This window comes from Eurosta solidaginis, chromosome 2, assembly GCF_040869045.1.
Source record: "Eurosta solidaginis isolate ZX-2024a chromosome 2, ASM4086904v1, whole genome shotgun sequence".
Taxonomy (NCBI): domain Eukaryota; kingdom Metazoa; phylum Arthropoda; class Insecta; order Diptera; family Tephritidae; genus Eurosta; species Eurosta solidaginis.
The window spans coordinates 32714058-32732986 of record NC_090320.1 but is presented as its reverse complement, the minus strand read 5'-3'; the positions used below and the strand labels follow the sequence as shown (position 1 = coordinate 32732986).

Below are 18929 nucleotides of genomic sequence, written 5' to 3'. Positions count from 1 at the left end.
CTCTTCTCAAAGTTCCTGCACACTAAGCGTTGCGACATGATCAATATTGTGGCCCATGGCCGCGGTGCGTGTTGCTGCCACTAGGTGTGAATTGCTCCATAAGAATACATGGAGAGAATTTTTTGCCGCGTAGTGTAGAGCAGCTCAGTGTGCCGCCCACATAAAAAGGTAATGGCTCAAATGTACAATAGTCGATCGTACTTACTTGATAGCCTTAAATGAATTAGATAACATAAAAACCCGCTCAGAATCAACAAAAATAGTTTTAAAAATATTTAATCAGGGGTGTATGTTTTGTTTATCAAGTCAAATTAGATAAATTAATTAATTAATACATAATTTTAATTTTTTTAGATAAGAAAGAATTTAACCATCCCCAATATTCAGAACGAAGTTGGGCCATGATGACGCGCGAGTCCTTAGTGGGTGTACTATCCTTTTATACAGGAATTGAATAGTGAGCTCTATAAAAGGGCTTACCGGACTTAACTTGCCATAAGCACTTACCAACCGTGCATGGATAAGGCTGGGTGTCTGTTCGTTCTCTTTCTCTCATAATTTCGTGTATGCCGAACTTCTTCATAGTGTTTACTGTCATGAATCCTTACTTACTTGAGAGGTGAGGCTCAGTCAGTTAGCTGCCATTTTTAACGAAAGGCAGAAAAAATGGGTAGGGTTTATAATGCAAGCAACGGAAAGCTTCTGCTGTAACTTGTTAATACGTAGCATACATTGAGGAGCATTTTATACCGCAAAATTGCTTCCGCTGCAGCTTGTATATTATTTCTGAGCTCCTATTAACGTGTGTAGTGTTTGCAAAATTTCCGGCACAAATTGGAAAGAAACAAAATTGATTTTTAACTCTTTTTTTTATTGGAGTCTCCCCACGTTTTGGACTGCAGAAAAATATAGAAATTACAATTCTAGAACATTTATTTTTTTTTCTTTTGAGAACCTGCTAGAGGGTATAACATACTATATTCCACTACCTGAACAATTTGTGTTTAGTTAATTGCATAATTTAATGGGGTAGAGAGAGATAGATATTTAGTGTATTATTTATATTCCACAACGTGTGGTCAAACAAGTCGTCAAAGATTTATACACGTCTCCAAAATATTCCAACGCACACATTGTTAAAGCTTGGGAGGGGAAATGCCAAATAGCGCTACATGATTTTTTAGCATACATGTGAGAGAAATGCATAAATAAAGTATTCGCACTGTCATTGGTCTTTATATTCTGAACACCTATTCAAATGCGTAATATTTAAGTAGTGTTAATTGTGGTGGTCGCGATCACTTTTTTATGTTGTACACATTAAGGGGGTGTTTTTTATTGGATGTTTCTTTCAACTTCCGAGAGGTCCTGTTACAACTCAACTTAGGAATTCTGAAAGCAAGAGCGAAAGCTGAATGCACGTAGCGATAACGGCGCGACATTTTTTTTTTGCTTATTGGAACATCATTGCCGCATCGCGTAGTGCTGCTGGCGCCAAGTGTGCCTTGCTCCATAATAATGAATGTCAAGAATATTTGCCGTGTAGTGTAGTGCCGCTCAGTGTATCCTTGGCTTAAGCCGTCTAGTCAACTTTAACCAGAGTTTAAATTCGCATTGAAAAACCAGTTATTAGAAGGTTCAATTATAGTCGAACATGAGTATAATTATACAAACAAACAAAAAAAAAAATTTAACGCGATCTTCTAAAGCGGAATCAACAAATATTTATAAACACATATACAGAACCTGCTGTAGGCTATATCAGGAGTTACACAAATGAGTAAATTTGTAGCATACATTTAGGAACATACTATATTGCAATTGCTTCCGCTGCCGCTTGTGTTTAATTTCTGAGCTCCTATTAGAATCACAAGATTTCCGACTTTTTAAACTTCTAAGTAAAATTTGGATCGGTCAGGGCGCCTTTTCGCTGTCAGAAAGAAACAGACCATACAATAGTTAGGGATTAAACAAAAGGCTTTTAACATTCATGAGTCCATTTAGCCCACAAGCTATTAATCTCTAAGACCATGTCAGAAAGCAGCTTTACTTACAGCTTTCTTTGGTCTGATAAAGATTCGAAGTCGGCTGCTGCAGCATTTTCTTTAGTACTGCTAAATTTGAGTAAAAATACAATCAGACAGTTTTTTATAGCCTTAAGAAAATTTTCCGGCCTTCTTTCCATTTTTCTAAATTTTGGATATTGAAAAAGTGGGTGTGGTTATTGTCCGATTTCGCTCATTTTCAATACCAATATATTCTGTGTCCAGATAAGAACCTATACTGCACTTTGTGAATATTTGCTCAAGTTATCATGTTGACAGACGGACATGGCTTAATCAAATTTTGTTTTCGATACTGATAATTTTGATATATGAAAGTCTATATCTATTTCGATTCCTTTATACCTCGTTATCCAATGAAAGTTATAATACCCTGTGCACAAGTATAGCTAAACCAAAATGTTTCAATTCAAAACTTGTGGGCTCGTTTCGTTTTAAACTTTGCAAGCGCTGAATTTAAACCAACAAAAGTCCTGATTCCAGAAATTGCGCAAATATTTTTTAAGAAGGCTTAAATAGATTTTAGGGACAGTAGTAATCGAAAAACAGATTAATGCAATTAGCGCCTTAATAGTAAATGATAGAACCTTGAATCACGTTGTGCCTCAATATATAAGTAGGTAGGCACAAGACGCAACAATGAAATTTTGCTTGGTTCGAAAGTTATACACAAAAGTTAGTTAATAGTAAGCACTGATCAATCAACCGATAAATCGCACGAAGAAATTGAACCGTTAAGAATAGAACGGTGAATTTGTATTTATCTAAGAGTAAGTGGATAGATGGAACAAAAAGAGTTAAGAAAATCTTGCTTGATTCAAGAGATGTTGGGCAATTTGTGTGCTGGGTCATTTGTGTACCAAAAAACTATAATTTTTGTCTTTAAGGGTTAATGATGGAACTTTATATCGCATTGTGGATTAATCTACAAGTGTGTGGCTATATAATACAAAAAAAAGTTTTAAAAAATCGTCCTTGGTTCAAGATATATTGGACAATTTAGGCGCTGGGTCATTTGTGTACCGATAAATTGCCATTTTGCACTGAAGGGTTAATGTTAGAAGATTATGTCAAATTGCAATTAATCTACAAGTGGGTACCTATATTTAGCAAAGACAAAAACTTTTTCATTTGGCTTGGTTCGAGAGATATACACAAATACACAAACTGGTAGTCGATAACCCGCTTAAGTCGTTACGGCTTTTAAATTGCTCAGATCAACAACTGTGATCCAGAATACTTACTGGAAGTTTCAGAGACTAAGATCACGTTTATACATGAATTTATCTACTATATATATGCGTTCTATGTATGCGTATTACCTAGGAACATGATTATTGGCTGTCAAATTTTCAAGTTTCTCTTATATATCGTGATTCCATTTGAGGTGACACGCTAGAGGTGATACTTCGCTTATGAAAAATAATCGGCATCTCTTAAATTTGTGCATAATTACCGATCATCGTGTAAGGATAAACTTATATGGGATATCTAGTTATTTAATAACGATAAGTGATTTTCATTGCAATTTTTATTTTTATTTTATTTTCATCTTTTTCCAGCTAATTTTAGATTAAATTCTAAATCTCTTAATTCTTATTATTACTATTTTTTTTTCAACTTTTATTTGCTCTTCTCACTGCAAGCGCTTTTTTTTGCTAAAGCTTGTTGAGCTACACCTATTAAGGGTTTAAGTTAACAATTGAAAATAATTACAATGTGCGAATTGTGATTTTATTTTTAATATTTATTTATATTTATGTATATAGTGTGCTTGGTATTTCATTAATTCATTAACAAACTGAATTAACTTTTTTTTTTTGTGATGTATGAATTACTTTTTATACAATATAGTACACGGTTAAAAATTTAATTTTAGATCATAAAATTTTTGACTTACACATATATGACCAAACTTTTTTTGGTTTTAAATTCAGCCCTTGCATAGTTTAAAACGAAACGAGCTCATATGAGTGATTTTGAATCGGAACATTTTGGTTCAATGTTTAGTCTTGAAAATGTACATGTTTCAAACCTACGAACTAAAATTTTTATCCAAATCCTCTCATAGTTTAAAATATAGACCGAGCAAGTTTAAAAAAGCGGAACGGGTAAAGCTTTTTATACCCAGCTGTACTTGTACACAGGGTATTACAAGTTTGATTGGATAACGGTTGGTTGTACAGGTATAAAGGAATCGAGATACATATATATAGACTTCCATATAACTAAACCATTAGTATCGAAAACAGATTTGATTAAACCATGTTCGTCCGTCCGTTCGTTAGCACGATAACTTGAGCATATATAGAAATTTTTCACCAAACTCACTATACATTAGGGTGGGTCGATTTTTATGGACGAAAGTTAACCGATATCGCGCCATCGACTTTTCGATAGGATTTGGCTCAGGAAAAAAAGTTCCATCACGCATACCCAAAAAAATAATTTTCGAGTCCGCGAAATTTCATTTTTTTTAACTTTTTTTCGACTTTTATTTTTAAGGTTTTTTTCATGACCTACTAAAAAATTCTTCATATATATACCCTGTCGACCCAAAAATATTTTTTTTTTTTTCAAAAAACTGTTATCGTCAACGCGGACATTTTTGGGTCGGACAGAGTATACATGAAAATTTTACAATGAAATGAAATTTTTTTAGTAGGTCATGAAAAAAACCTTAAAAATCAAAGTCGAAAAAAGTAAAAAATGAAATTTCGCAGGCTCGAATTTTTTTTTTGGGTATGCGTAGTGAAACTTTTTTTCCTAAACCCAAATCCTATCGAAAAATCGATAGCGCGATATCGGTTAATAAATCGACCCAGTCTACTATAGATGCTTATCTCGAATAGATTGGTATTGAAGATGGGCGAAATAGGACAATAGGCCCACTTTTTCGATATCGAAAATTTAGAAAAATGAAAGAAATAAGATAATTAAAAACGAATACCTCTAAGCTAATGCAATTTGGTAGGTGGATTGGTTTTATGGTAAATAAATAAATGTAAGGTGCGATAACCTCCGAAGAGATTTTAGGCCGAACTTCTCTTCCAATTTGCATCGTGCTCCTTTTAATCTTTTCTGCAAATTGGCGGAACAGGACCTACTTCTTTTATGCCGGCTCCAAACGGCATCTGCAAGGCAGATGAGTATTCACTGAGAGCTTTTGATGACAGAAATACACTCGGAGTGCTTGTAAAACACTACCGAGGGGTGACACCGTTTAGACAAATTTTCTTCTTCTAACTGAAAAAATCTCTTTCTCGGGGCGTGAACCCAGGATGTTCGGTGTGGATGCTACCATCACACCACGACGGTCGCTGGTTTTATGACGCAAAATATAAATCCAAAAAATTTAGATGAAGAAAATTTGGAAGTTTAACAAGTCGTAAATCAAAAGCCATTAAAGATATTACATTGAAATTTGGCAGATACATTATCCTCGCCTAATTATATAGACTGTGTAAAGATAATCAAAATAGGTTAAAGACTACGCCCATTTTTCCTAAAGGTCTAGCCTTAACAAAGTTTGCAATAACTCTATGGTATTTAACTACATTTGACAGATATTCTACCTCAGTAGTGGTATGGTTGAGCTAAGAACAAAACTTAAACAAATTTGGAAAATGTGCGTGACTCGACTCTTGTTTTGTTATACTTTCCAAAATACTTTTAATGTCATAAGTGAAACAAAAATCTCGCAATCCGAACGAAATTTGGCATAAACATATGTTTCAGCTGGGTATGTAATGTTCGGTTTCACCCGAACTTAGACTTTTTACTAGTTGGTTTGAATTTTAAACTGTACATCAAATTATATTTCTCAAGTGTTTGTAGTAAAATTAGAACCAATATATCCTTGAGGTTGTCTAAATCTATTTAGTTTTTTTTTAAGTGGTATAGAAAAGCTTAAAAAGAGTAGTACATTTTTGCAAGGTTTAAAAAATAAACTAAAACTTTTGACCGTGTATATTTTTGTAATTACATAGCTACGTACTTAACATATGTGACCCGGTCTATGAAAAGGTGGCTTATGACTAAAAAAAAAAAAAGAAGAGCACAAACGTCCTACAGAAATGCATTGTTTATCTTTAACAGCTGTTTCTCGCAATTTCTTTTTTGAGTCTTAAGCCACATTTTCATAGACCGGGTCACATATAGTTTTACTTGCTTTAAATGTTCTTTCAATATTTTTTTTACTAGTTTTCCATATAACAAATCTTAATAGCAAATTCATGTTAATCCTAATTACGTTAAGCTTACATTTTATTAATTATTTTTAATTATAACATTTAGTCTTTATGGTTTTTAACACTTTTTTGTTGAAACAAATGAAGTTTGCATCATTAGCTTTTAGTTTCTACATTTCCTTCCTTCTTCCACACTTCCTGCGCTTTAATTATGTTTACATGCATTCAATAGATCTTTTTTGTTTTAGCATACAAATGTGTAAATTGTTTTTGTGTATTTAATATTTTTTTTACATTACATATAACTAAATAGTTTGTAGTCTCACAAAAAGCTGTATCAAGTGTAACTTTTATATAGAAATAAAAAAAAATATTTTGTCATTTACCTAACGGTCTTAATATAAATGTACATTTACAAACTGCACTAATGTATTTCTAAAAACTATTTTCTTTCTGCTTTTTTCGCTTTACATCTTTTGCTTATACAACTTCTGTGTCATACAAAGGCTTCCGCATATTTTTTGTGTGTTACTGTTTTTGCCTGCCTATTATACATGTCCTTGTGTGGCCTTTCGTACTTCTGTGCTGCACATATGTATGTCTTTCTTGTTGTTAAAAACCTGTGTTGAAAATAAAGAAGTTTAAAAATTATTTTAAAATAGAAATAAAATTTTAATTAAATTGAGTGCTTAGAAGTAAATGAGTTTTGAACTTGAATTCTAAATTAATATATCTACATATGTATGTACTGGCATTAGAATGTAAATATGTATATGTTTCGAAAATAAAACTGAAAATTTCAAGGTTAAAAAAGTTTTATATACAGAAAAGCTACATATAATAAATTAAAGAAGTTGATTCAAAATAAAACACAAAAATAAAAGGAAGACTTGAAGAACTAATAACGCTATTAAACCGACTTCGAAAGGTCACGCATATTAAACAAATATAAGATCTTGATATTAGAAAAAAACAAGTAAGGAAGGCTAAGTTCGGGTGTAACCGAACATAACATACTCAGTTGAGAGCTGTGGAGACAAAGTAAGGGAAAATCACAATGTTGTAAAAAGAACCTATGGTAACCCTGGAATGTGTTTGTATGACATGTGTATCAAATGAAAGGTATTAATGAGTATTTTAAGAGGGCGTGGGCCTTAGTTCTATATGTGGACGCCTTTTCGAGATATCGCAATAAAGGTGGACCAGGGGTGACTCACTCTAGAATTTGTTTGTACGATATGGGTATCAAACAAAAGGTGTTAATGAGTATTTTAAAAGGCCGTGGGCCTTAGTTCTATAGGTGGACTCCTTTTCGAAATATCGCCATAAAGGTGGACCAGGGGTGACTCTAGAATATGTTTGTACGACATGGATATCAAATGAAAGGTGTTAATGAGTATTTTAAAAGGGAGTGGGCCTTAGTTCTATATGTGGACGCCCTTTCGAGATATCGCCATAAAGGTGGACCAGCGGTGACTCTAGAATGTGTTTGTACGATATGGGTATCAAATTAAAGGTATTAATGAGGGTTTTAAAAGGGAGTGGCCCTTAGTTGTATATGTGAAGGCGTTTTCGAGATATCGACCAAAATGTGGACCAGGGTGATCCAGAACATCATCTGTCGGGTACCGCTAATTTATTTATATATGTAATACCACGAACAGTATTCCTTCCAAGATTCCAAAGGCTTTTGATTTCGCCCTGCAAAACTTTTTCATTTTCTTCTACTTAATATAATATGGTAGGTGTCAGTTTTTTTTCTAAAGGTATATTTTGCGTCAATAGACCAATACAATTACCATGTTTCATCCCTTTTTTCGTATTTGGTATATAATTATGGCATTTTTTTCATTTTTCTTAATTTTCGATATCGAAAAAGTGGGCGTGGTCATAGTCGGATTTCGGCCATTTTTTACACCAACATAAGGTGAGTTCAGATAAGTACGTGAACTGAGTTTAGTAAAGATATATCGATTTTTGCTCAAGTTATCGTGTTAACGGCCGAGCGGAAGGACAGACGGTCGACTGTGTATAAAAACTGGGCGTGGCTTCAACCGATTTCGCCCTTTTTCACAGAAAACAGTTATCGTCCTAGAATCTAAGCCTCTACCAAATTTCACAAGGATTGATAAATTTTTGTTCGACTTATGGCATTAAAAGTATCCTACACAAATTAAATGAAAAAGGGCGGAGCCACGCCCATTTTGAAATTTTCTTTTAGTTTTGTATTTTGTTGCACCATATAATTACTGGAGTTGAATGTTGACATAATTTACTTATATACTGTAAAGATATTAACTTTTCTTTTAAAATTTGGATTAAAAAAAATTTTTTTTTAAAAAGTGGGCGTGGTCGTTCTCTGATTTTGCTAATTTTTATTAAGCAGACATACAGTAATAAGAGTAACGTTCCTGCCAAATTCCATCATGATATCTTCAACGACTGCCAAATTACAGCTTGCAAAACTTCTAAATTACCTTCTTTCAAAAGTGGGCGGTGCCACGCCCAATGTCCAAAATTTTACTAGTTTTCTATTCTGCGTCATAAGTTCAACTCACCTACCAAGTTTCATCGCTTAATCCGTATTTGGTAATGAATTATCGCACTTTTTCGATTTTTCGAAATTGTCGATATCGAAAAAGTGGGCGTGGTTATTGTCTGATATCGTTCATTTTAAATAGCGATCTGAGATGAGTGCCCAGGAACATACATACCAAATTTCATCAAGATACCTCAAAATTTACTCAAGTTATCGTGTTAACGGACAGACGGACGGACATGGCTCAATCGAATTTTTTTTCGATACTGATGATTTTGATATATGGAAGTCTATATCTATCTCGATTCCTTTATAGCTGTACAACCAACCGTTATCCAATCAAAGTTAATATACTCTGTGAGCTCTGCTCAACTGAGTATAATTATAAAATTTTTGCAACTGGCGCTGATTACGAGAATATGTTTTTGAATTTCAGTTCTTCATGAGCTAGCTTTTTGGGAGCTGAGTTTTGAACACGCGGAATCATTGCTAATAATACATTGCTGGAAAATCCAAAGTCACTACTCAAGTTCTGTTGAACGTGCCTAAAAATATTCCACACAATTTGGATTAAAAACATATAGTATACATGTGTACCTAATTGCACTGTAGGGAAAATTTCTAGTTCAAAACTGGTGCACTTCTGGTGCTTTTGGAGTCAGCAGACGTTAGCGCTCTATCTCTTTTACATGGTTATATACATATATATGTAACTGGCGGATTCAATATGGCGATATCCTAAGCGGTGGAAATTGTTCTCGTTGTATTACTTTTTCTATAGCTCCGAACTAGATACATATTTCCACTTTAGAACTAGTTTTTTTATTGGTACTATTCCGATAGTTTCGAACTAGCGTAATAATTTACAGTTATATCTTATAATTTCGTTGGTTTGTTGGAGCAGCATTGAAAGTGCGCACAGTTACGTGAGGAAAGTTCGCCATCGAAAAGCTGTTCACGAAATAGATAGCTGATGATTACTCCACTCGGCTCTCACATCTGCTCACTGAGAGCAATGTTCGGCCTGACGATGTGACCGAGCAGTGGGAGCATATTTTTCTCTCATTACATATACTGCTGCTTCTGATACCATGTCTTCCCAGCGAGCCAGAAAAAAACAACTGGTAAGATGACAGGATGAAAGGACGCTGTCTTTAGGGCCATGTTGCGTATGGGCGTTACAACGCGTGGTTTATTGGAGCGTCGCGAGGCGTAGGTCGTAGGTGAAGAGAGACGCCTATTTAGAAGGAAAAAACATGAGGCAGAACGGCGTGAGTGCGAGGAGCTGCAAAACTGGTTGATACGAATATTTCCCGGAAATTCTAACAAAATGAATGACGAATGATAAAAGGTTTTAGGACAGCGGCAATTTACTACAGGAATGATAATGGCGACGTACAGAGTGTGCTTAATTTGTGGAGGGAGAAGACGAACTCTATATTCTGAACGCCGATGGCGGAAAACACGCTCTGGCACCCGAGTATGACGAAGTGAGCATAGAAATATCACGACTTAAACAATTTTAAGGCACCAAGCAATGACGGACTACCCACGAGCTCTTCAAAGACGGAGGTGACGAATTGGTAAAGAGCATTCATTAAATCCTGTGCAAAATATAGTCGGCGGATGCCTTCAGATTGGAATTTAAGTGTGCTCTGCCCAATCCACAATAAAGGCAAGTCCGAAAACCACGACCATTGCTGCGGAAACAGCATGCTTAATATCGCGTATAAGGTTCTATCTAGCGTACTGTGTGAAAGACTGAAGCCCATAATCAACGAACTGATTGGACCTTATCAGTACGGTTTCAGACCTGATAAATCTACTATCGACCAGGTCCTAACGATACGCCAAATCCTGAAAGATTCATGATAAGAAATTCGACACTCATAATTTTTTGTCAACTTCAAATCAATGTTCGACAGTGTAAAAATAAGTTGCTTGCATGGAGATATGTATCAGTCTCAGTTTCCTGCAAGGTTGATAAGGATCTGCCTTTCGAAACCAAAGGAGGCTTCAGACAATCCGTGTCCCTGTCGTGCGATTTCTTCAACCTAATGCTGCAGAACTAAACTGTGATCGCACAATCTATTACAAGCACATACAATTATTGGCGCATGCTGATATTGAGATCATTGGCCTTAGCAAACCCGACGTGAATTCAGCCTTCTCTGGATTAGATAAAAAGGCAAAAAAGCGAGTGTTGAGGTAAACCTGGACAAGGCGAAGTACTTGCTGACATCAAAGAAAAAATCAGCGCATTCGTGCCTTGGCAGCCACGTCACTTTTGAGGGATATAAATTCGAAACTGTGAAGGACGTCGCCTATCTGGGAACCAGCATTAACAAAGGCGAAAACAACACTACTCAAAAACTCTCTCGATGAACAAAAAATACCATCTACAAGTCCCTCATCATACTTGTCCTGATGTATGGTCCGGAATCATTGACGGTGTGGAGAGAAGATGAAATGGCTCTTGGAGTCTTCGAGAGATAAGTTCTCCAAAAGATTTATGGACCTGTCCGTGATGCCGACGGCGATTATCTTTAAGGAGGCATATTGAAATTATGAGCTGGTTTCGATGGCTAGGTCTTCTTATGTGAATGGATGAAGACTGTCTGTCCAAGAAAGTATGTATTTCAGTGGACAGCGCAGTTTGGAAGCAGAGGAGAGGGGAGACCTCTACCGAGTTGGGAGAGGCAGGTGAAGGAATACTGGACCTCCTTTGGTGCTCCCGATTGGCGTCAGTAATCGAGAAATAGGGATAGCTGGAAAAGCATTTTTTCTTTTCAGTGTACCTCTATAAAACAAAAAAACCGCTCAAATTTGCAACCGACAAAATTTGTATAAATGGTGCAAAATAAAAATGAATGTCTGTACATGTGTTTTAACTGCGTTACTGATTTATTTTAAATTTTCATTCTAGGATTTTGGGGTAATTGGATGGGGTGTTTGGAGAAATTAGTGAAATATTACCCCGTCCCGAAAAACCCCTATATCAGAAAGCTTTGGAAAACCCATTTCTTAAGTTTTTGCTTTAAGAACGCCCTCCTTATGAGTTTCGTTCGTAAACAACTTATCTCAAAATTTGTACCAAAAAGGCCATATCTGAGTACAAATGCAATACATTATGACGTTAGAGAGGGCTTTTACGAAGACATTCTATAGATAGAGTTTTAATTCTGAGATAGGTCATTTTTGAAAAAAATTCTGCGATTGGACTTTATATTATGAGATGGGTCCTTTTTGAAGTCGTGACGAAGTCGGGTGCGGGACAAAAGGTCAACGGTCAAAAGGTCAATTGACGTTATGACCACTTGAAATAGCCATAAGATCAATTAGCCTTGTGACCAATGCAAATGGTCATAAGGTGAATTGACTTTATGGCCATTTAGGAGGCAAAGACAAGATATTGTTTTTTTTTGTTTGCGTTGCCCACAGTGCGTAGTATTGATGTATACTGGAAGGATTTTACTCCGTCAATCTTTGTCAAATTTGGTTTGGAGACAAAAGTGATCAATCGCAGCTCACTCTCTTTAGCGATTATTAGATGATTTTTTGCAGGGTTACTACATATATTCAATTAAATAATCCTACATACATAAACACGTACGCACGATTTTACTTGTAAATAAATTTCATGTAAATTTTTCCGGTTTTCATGTCTTCATGATTGTGTCTCTTATATTCATTATCAAAATGCATTGACTTTATATTACTTAAGTCTTGAGAGCACAGACCCACACACATATACAAGAATACATTAAAATGCATACACTTATTACTTGATTGTTGCAAAATTTGCATTCATTTTTTTTTATCCTCATTAGCATACATACAAACACACATTCTGACAACTACATACACACTGCATTTCTACTGTATTATAATAAATTTTAACGCCTTTTTATTTAATTATAATTTTTTTGTTATTGTTACTTTTTGTCTGCAGAATTTTTATGTGGGATTTTGTATGTAAATGCGTTTTTCAATATCATTATCATGCATTGTTGTAAAGTAATTTTTGTATTTATAGTAATTGAATGTTATACTTCATAACTACTTTTTTATGCATTAAGTTATTTACAAATTTGGTTGCACATTAAAACTAATTTCGTTGAGCTTGAAAACTTTACACTAATGGCTTAAGACTGAAAATAAATGATTTAAAAGAAAAAGAAAAAAATATTGCGCAAAAAAAATGCAAGGCGCGATAACCTCCGAGGAGATTTTAGGCCGTGCTTGTCTTCCAATTTGCGTCGTGCTCCTTTTAATTTTACACTACACTACATGTTTTTCGACGACTTCGAATGGCATCTAAATGCAACTGAGTTTTCACTGAGAAGCTTTTCATGGCAGAAATACAATCGAAGTGCTTACCTCACTGCCGATGGTCGAACCCGCTGAGAAAATGTTTTTTACTAATAGAACAAACTTATTTCTAAATTTTTGTTGTTTATTTACGCAGGACCTTCGGTGTGGCAGGCGTAGCATGTCACCGCCAAAGCTAAAAGAAAAGAGAATATAATTGACAGCGAAAATGACTTTAGTGTGATGAAATCAAAGTGTATTTAACATACACAGTGTGGCGAGGATACTCCCCATTATGGAGAGAAATGAAATGCTACACAAACAGTTTATGTTGAATACCCAGAAACCTGGGTTCCAACAGACATCTGCCTGAAGAGGCCACATCTTACACGGACTTAAGAAATCATCACGGCAAGCATTGTGAGGAAATACGGCGCATGAGAACACGTGTAGGCGAAACGCACAAACAGGTTCTCAGTGATATCCACAAAAGCGTCGGGCCCAGCCGCATAGTGAGGTTTTCTTGCGCCCGGGCAAACAATTTTTTTGGCAGGTGATTATTTTATTTAAAAGTCATTTAATGATTACTTGCCATTATTTTCTATTTTTATTGATTACTTTCCAATTGATTTACAAAATAATAATAAAAAAAAAAAATCATGATTTTTTACTATTATTGAAAAAACATTTTTGATTATTATTTATTTATGAATTATAATACATTAGTAACCCTTATATCTATGTATGTGCAAATTTCCCTTGCCTTTGAGGAAGCAAATATATCAATGATAACATCAAAATTTATCATTTCAAATTTTTCTTTTTCCAAACTTAAAAATGTTATGTCACTTAGGCGACCTTGCGCCATCAAAATCAGTTTTAGTTTGCTGAATGAACGTTCGTAGCCATTCGTAAGATTGGAAAAACATCTTTTCCATACGAAATAATAACAGTAAGTAATTCTAACGGAGTTTCAAGTTCAATTTCTTTTCTACTGCCAAGTGATATTTGCCAGAAATCAGTTATAATAAAAATAAAAATTATTCAGGAAGTTCTGCTTTGCGGACCATTTGGCGCCCCCAGTGAGTAGCGCCCGGGACAAGATGCCTCCCGTCACTACGCCACTGCTTGGATCTATATGTCAGTAATCGTCCGATGAACCCCGTTTTTAAAGATAAATACCCTGAACTCGCAGAAGAGAACAGCCTTCTCCCTAGGGAGACGCGTGTCACTTTAGCTCAAAGTTCTGTTACTGTAAAAGGTTGAACACTTACATACTTATAATCAACCCCGACATACAAGATGCATGTCCTGCTTGCAATGTCCCCACCTGACACCCACCATTTCTTTAATTGCAATGTGGAACCAACGCCTCTAATACCCCTCTCGTTATGGTCCACCCCTGTTGAAATTGCAAGTTTCTTTGGACTCCCGTTAGAGGTTGTTGATGAAAATTTGTGATCAGTCGCGCCTATTGAGCGGGGCGAAGCACTGTTACAACAACAACAATATTTGTAAGATGAACAGGCATTTAAATTCATTACAAACTAAGGCCTCATTAACACTTAGAACACGATCTTGATTATGTCAGCCCACTTAAGTTCGAGAAGTGTTGTTGCTCAAAATGTATTGCACTGCTCCCAAATCTGATTTTGTGACAGTGTACGAAAGAACATTTTAGCAGTAGGGCTGGGACTATCCGCATATTCGAATATCCGGATATCCGTACGGATATCCGTTGACACGGATAAAATCCGGGCGGCATGGATATCCGGTTAATATTCGTTTGCGAAGATCCGGTTAATAACCGTATTTTTCGATATCCAGTGAAAGCAACAAATTGATGTACCATACATGTTTATTTAACATTAATAACAATAAGTTGTGGGGCATTTAAATCAATTAACAGCGTTTTTTCACAATATAAACATATGGCACTGTTCTTATTTTCACTTGTTTGTAAAATTATAGCTTTTTAATTTTGACGTTAATTTAATAATCTACAAATATATTTTGTGAATAACTTTTCGACGTTTGCTTCGTTCAATTCTGATATGCAGATATTCAACTTTTATATTCCAGTATCCGGACATATGGATATCCGGATTTTCTGTTTACGTATCCGGATAGCCGGATTCTTTGCTTACCTATCCGGTTATTCGAATATCCGGTTCATCCGGATAGTTGAAAAATCCGGATGCAGTTCAAAGCCCTAATTAGCAGTTTGGAATTAAGTACACGCTTTGTACATTTCATAAAAATTTTAAGAAAAGGTTATCTTTAGAAGTTTTATAAACTTTTTGTTGTTCTAGTAATTGGATGTTTAAAATTTAGGTATCAAGGAAATAAAAAAAAAATTTGGAACACACTTTCACCCGAAAACTTAAGCTAAAATGGGCCGAGTGTTGTATAACTCTAACTGGAATTGAGATGTATTTTTATTGTGTCTAATTCCTAAAATCTGAGGGAAAAGTTATTGTTTGTTTTTTATTCACGCGACCCAATTGTGTATAAATAGCTGCCACAAAATGCGAGTGAGTGGATGGGGTTTTACAACAAAAAATGGAAATCCTTCGCCTACACTCAAAAGTACTAAGTTAAGTGTAACATCATTCGACCAGTGTGCGAGAACTTATCGTGGGATAAGGAAAACTTTAACACAAACAATTATTTGTGCTGCAGGTCGTGGAACTGATACATGCAACAAAGATTCTGGGGCACCGGGCGTTGTGGGTGGCAAACTATGTGCGGTCACATCACATAATAAGGAATGTAACGATCCCCATTATCCGACTATATTTACAAATATAAATAATCCAGATATTCAAGACTTCATAAATTTTGTGATGAAAATGATTTGCAAGGTGTATAAATCAACAAAGCTAACTCGACTAAACGCCGCATTTCAAAACACATTCTGACAACTACATACACACTTAGCAACTGTATTATAATAAATTTTAATGCCTTTTTATTTAGTTACAGTTCTTAGTTTTTTTCATTGTGACTTTTTGTCTGCAGTAATTTTTATGTGGGATTTTGTATGTAAATGCGTTTTTCAATAATATTATCATGCATTGTTGTAAAAAGATTTTTGTATTTATACCCACTCAGCGTTTAGGTGATTAAATTTTGAATTTCCCTACATATCAGCACAATTTGATTACTCTTTCTGACTAAATAATGAGTTATCATATAATTGAACAAAAGAAATACTCCAATATGAATAACTTTGATGATGAAAAACTAAAAAGCATTTTTCGATCACTTTTTGGAATCATTTTTGAAGTCCTTTGATGATTATATTTTAATATTTCATAAAAATCAACAAAAAGAATAATCAAATATGAATACTTTTGATTATCAAAAACTGAATATTGTTTTTCAATCACATTTTGGAACCATATTTGAATCAAATGTGTTTACTTTAGGTGATCAAAAATTGATAATCATTTTTCAATCAGCTTTCCGAATCTTTTCCGATTATCTTTGTTGACTGAACAATAAATTTTATACTTGTTAAAATTTTACTTGTCATTGAAAATCATATATAAAATTGTCTTTATTTATACAAAATATATTGTAAATGCTGCTCGTAACCGAAGATGTCCCCAATAATTTCTCCATCTTCGTCTTCCCAGAAAATACATAACGGTTGGACAATACAAAGGTTGAGAGCTATTTGAACCCCATGTAAGTGAAACTCTCTTGACATATCTGAAGACCGCTTACACATCCCGTCGTTTTTTAAGATATTGACGATCATAACTGGCGTTGGATGTTGTAGTCGCAGGTGTATATCGGTCAAGTTTGTTTGCGAATTACCTTTGGTTCAAGTTCAAATAGCGCACTTATGCATGCTTCCTTCCCCTGATGAAATATGATAATCATGTAGTATCTTATTTTGTATGAGATATGAAGAATAAATCATGATAATCGTATTCAAAAATGATTCGAAAAACTCAACCAAAACGATTGAAATATGTTCAGGAATATGATCAGAAAATGACTGTGAAAAGCAGTAAAATGTTACTATAAAACAATTAAAGTTCAATTTTTCAATGATAACAAATATGAATAAAAAGCGTTTCGAAACATGAATCAAAAAAGGTTATTCAAGAATAATCACATTTATGGTACATTTTTCTCCCGACGATACATTAATTTTCGAATAGAAAATACTTTTAAATTTGAATGTTTTTAATCATCTTGGGTATGATATTTGAATATTTTATGATCAAATATTTCAAAAAATGCTGGCTGGGTAGTATTTGAATGTTATACCTCGTAACTACTTATTTATGCATTAAGTTATTTACAAATTTCGCTGCATATTAAAATTAATTTGGTTGAACTTAAAAATTTTACACTCAATCTGATCAATCGAACAAACTTGTTTCAAAATTTTTGTTGTTTATTTGCCTGGGGCTTGAACCCAGAATCTTCGGTGTGGTAGGCAGTGTATGACACCACCAAAGCTAAAAGAAAAGAAAATGTATAATTGATAGCGAAAATGGCTTTAGTGTGATGAAAGCAAAGTGTATTTAACAGTGTGATTGATTTTAACATTTCTCTCATTAAGAACAGGACTACAATGTCAAAAAGGAAAAAAATCTTAACATTTTCAGAAAATCTTTAAAAAATTTTATATTTCAGAAAGATGACTTTTATTTTTTAATAAAACACCATCATTTGCGAGAACACGCCGAGAACAATGGGGTACATATACACTTCTAATATTTCGCAGCGTACAAGCGCATGTTATTGTTATATCGATAAAGACACTCCCTGAAGGTGTTACGGAGTGTTAGTGATGTTTATGGCCCTTTTCCAAACATAGATTCAGTACGTTCCGGTACCAAGCACCAGGTACCATTCCCGAACGGTTAAATATGACCACATTGAACTTTCTAAGCAATCCCGCCACCCAACTCTAGTTTTATGATGAGTTTGGGGTCGCCAGAGCTTTGCCTGCTAAATATTTGTATGATGCTTTCATATTTGTAACAAGATTCCCGTCAGGTAGGTAGGCTTGACAATTGGGTTGCGGAAGCTGTAAGGCCATAAAGCCTTTTATTGCGCTTATCAATCCGTTGAGTCATCGTAAAATTCCATTTATATAGAAGAGGGTAGAAGTATGAAAAGGAACACAAAGCATGAAGATTGCAATGCACTAGTCCGTTTTTTTCCAAGCTTGCGAACAAAAAGACGAACGCGATGGGAGGAAAGCTTTGAGGTTATTTTAACAAATTCATCTCACCTTTCGAAAATAATTTTAAGGAAACTGATTCCATCAGTCAGATCTGAGTATTTTCGAACGTGATCCAGGAGCTGATTCCACGCCAATTGAACTGAGTCCTTCACGTTGGGTACAATTAAGCAAAAGGACATATATGTTTCCGAATTGCAACCTAAACAGAAATCCTTTCGAAACCAGTTTTCGAAAAGAATATATGAAACATGGAAGTAAGGCTCGAGGAGGTTAGGTGTAGAAACTAAAAAAATCTTAATAAAAAGTTGTCCTGTGGGTGGGAAGATAAGATAAATAATGAGGAAGAGGATACATCTTGGGCAGTTAAATACAGAAAATGGCTTAAACGGCTTGCAAACATAACATCAGATATTCAAATGAAACTTGTGTGTTTGGTTTTATTTATATTTTATTATTAATTATTATTATTAATATTTTTCCGCGGGCTCCAGAAAACCTCACTACACCACTGGATGGTAGCGTGCACCGTCTAGCACACCGAAGATCCTGGGTTCACGCCCCGGGCAAAGCAGCATCAACATTTTTTTGTTTCGATTAGAGGAAATTTTTTATAA

General features: G+C 34.8%; 1 protein-coding gene across 18 annotated transcripts in view; it reads right to left on the bottom strand.

Annotated features, from left to right (window-relative positions):
- Nucleotides 1-3204: 3204 nt before the first annotated feature.
- The window catches only part of LOC137239486 (protein madd-4-like), a 207645-nt gene continuing 191920 nt past the window's right edge, over nt 3205-18929 (bottom strand). For 17 of the 18 annotated variants that reach the window (XM_067764819.1, XM_067764834.1, XM_067764832.1 and 14 more), the window contains one exon: nt 3205-6873. The gene's annotated coding sequence lies outside the window, so the exon portion shown is untranslated. Of the gene's footprint in view, nt 6874-13185; nt 13300-18929 lie in introns of those variants that run through there. The other variant, XM_067764821.1, reaches the window with a different exon arrangement.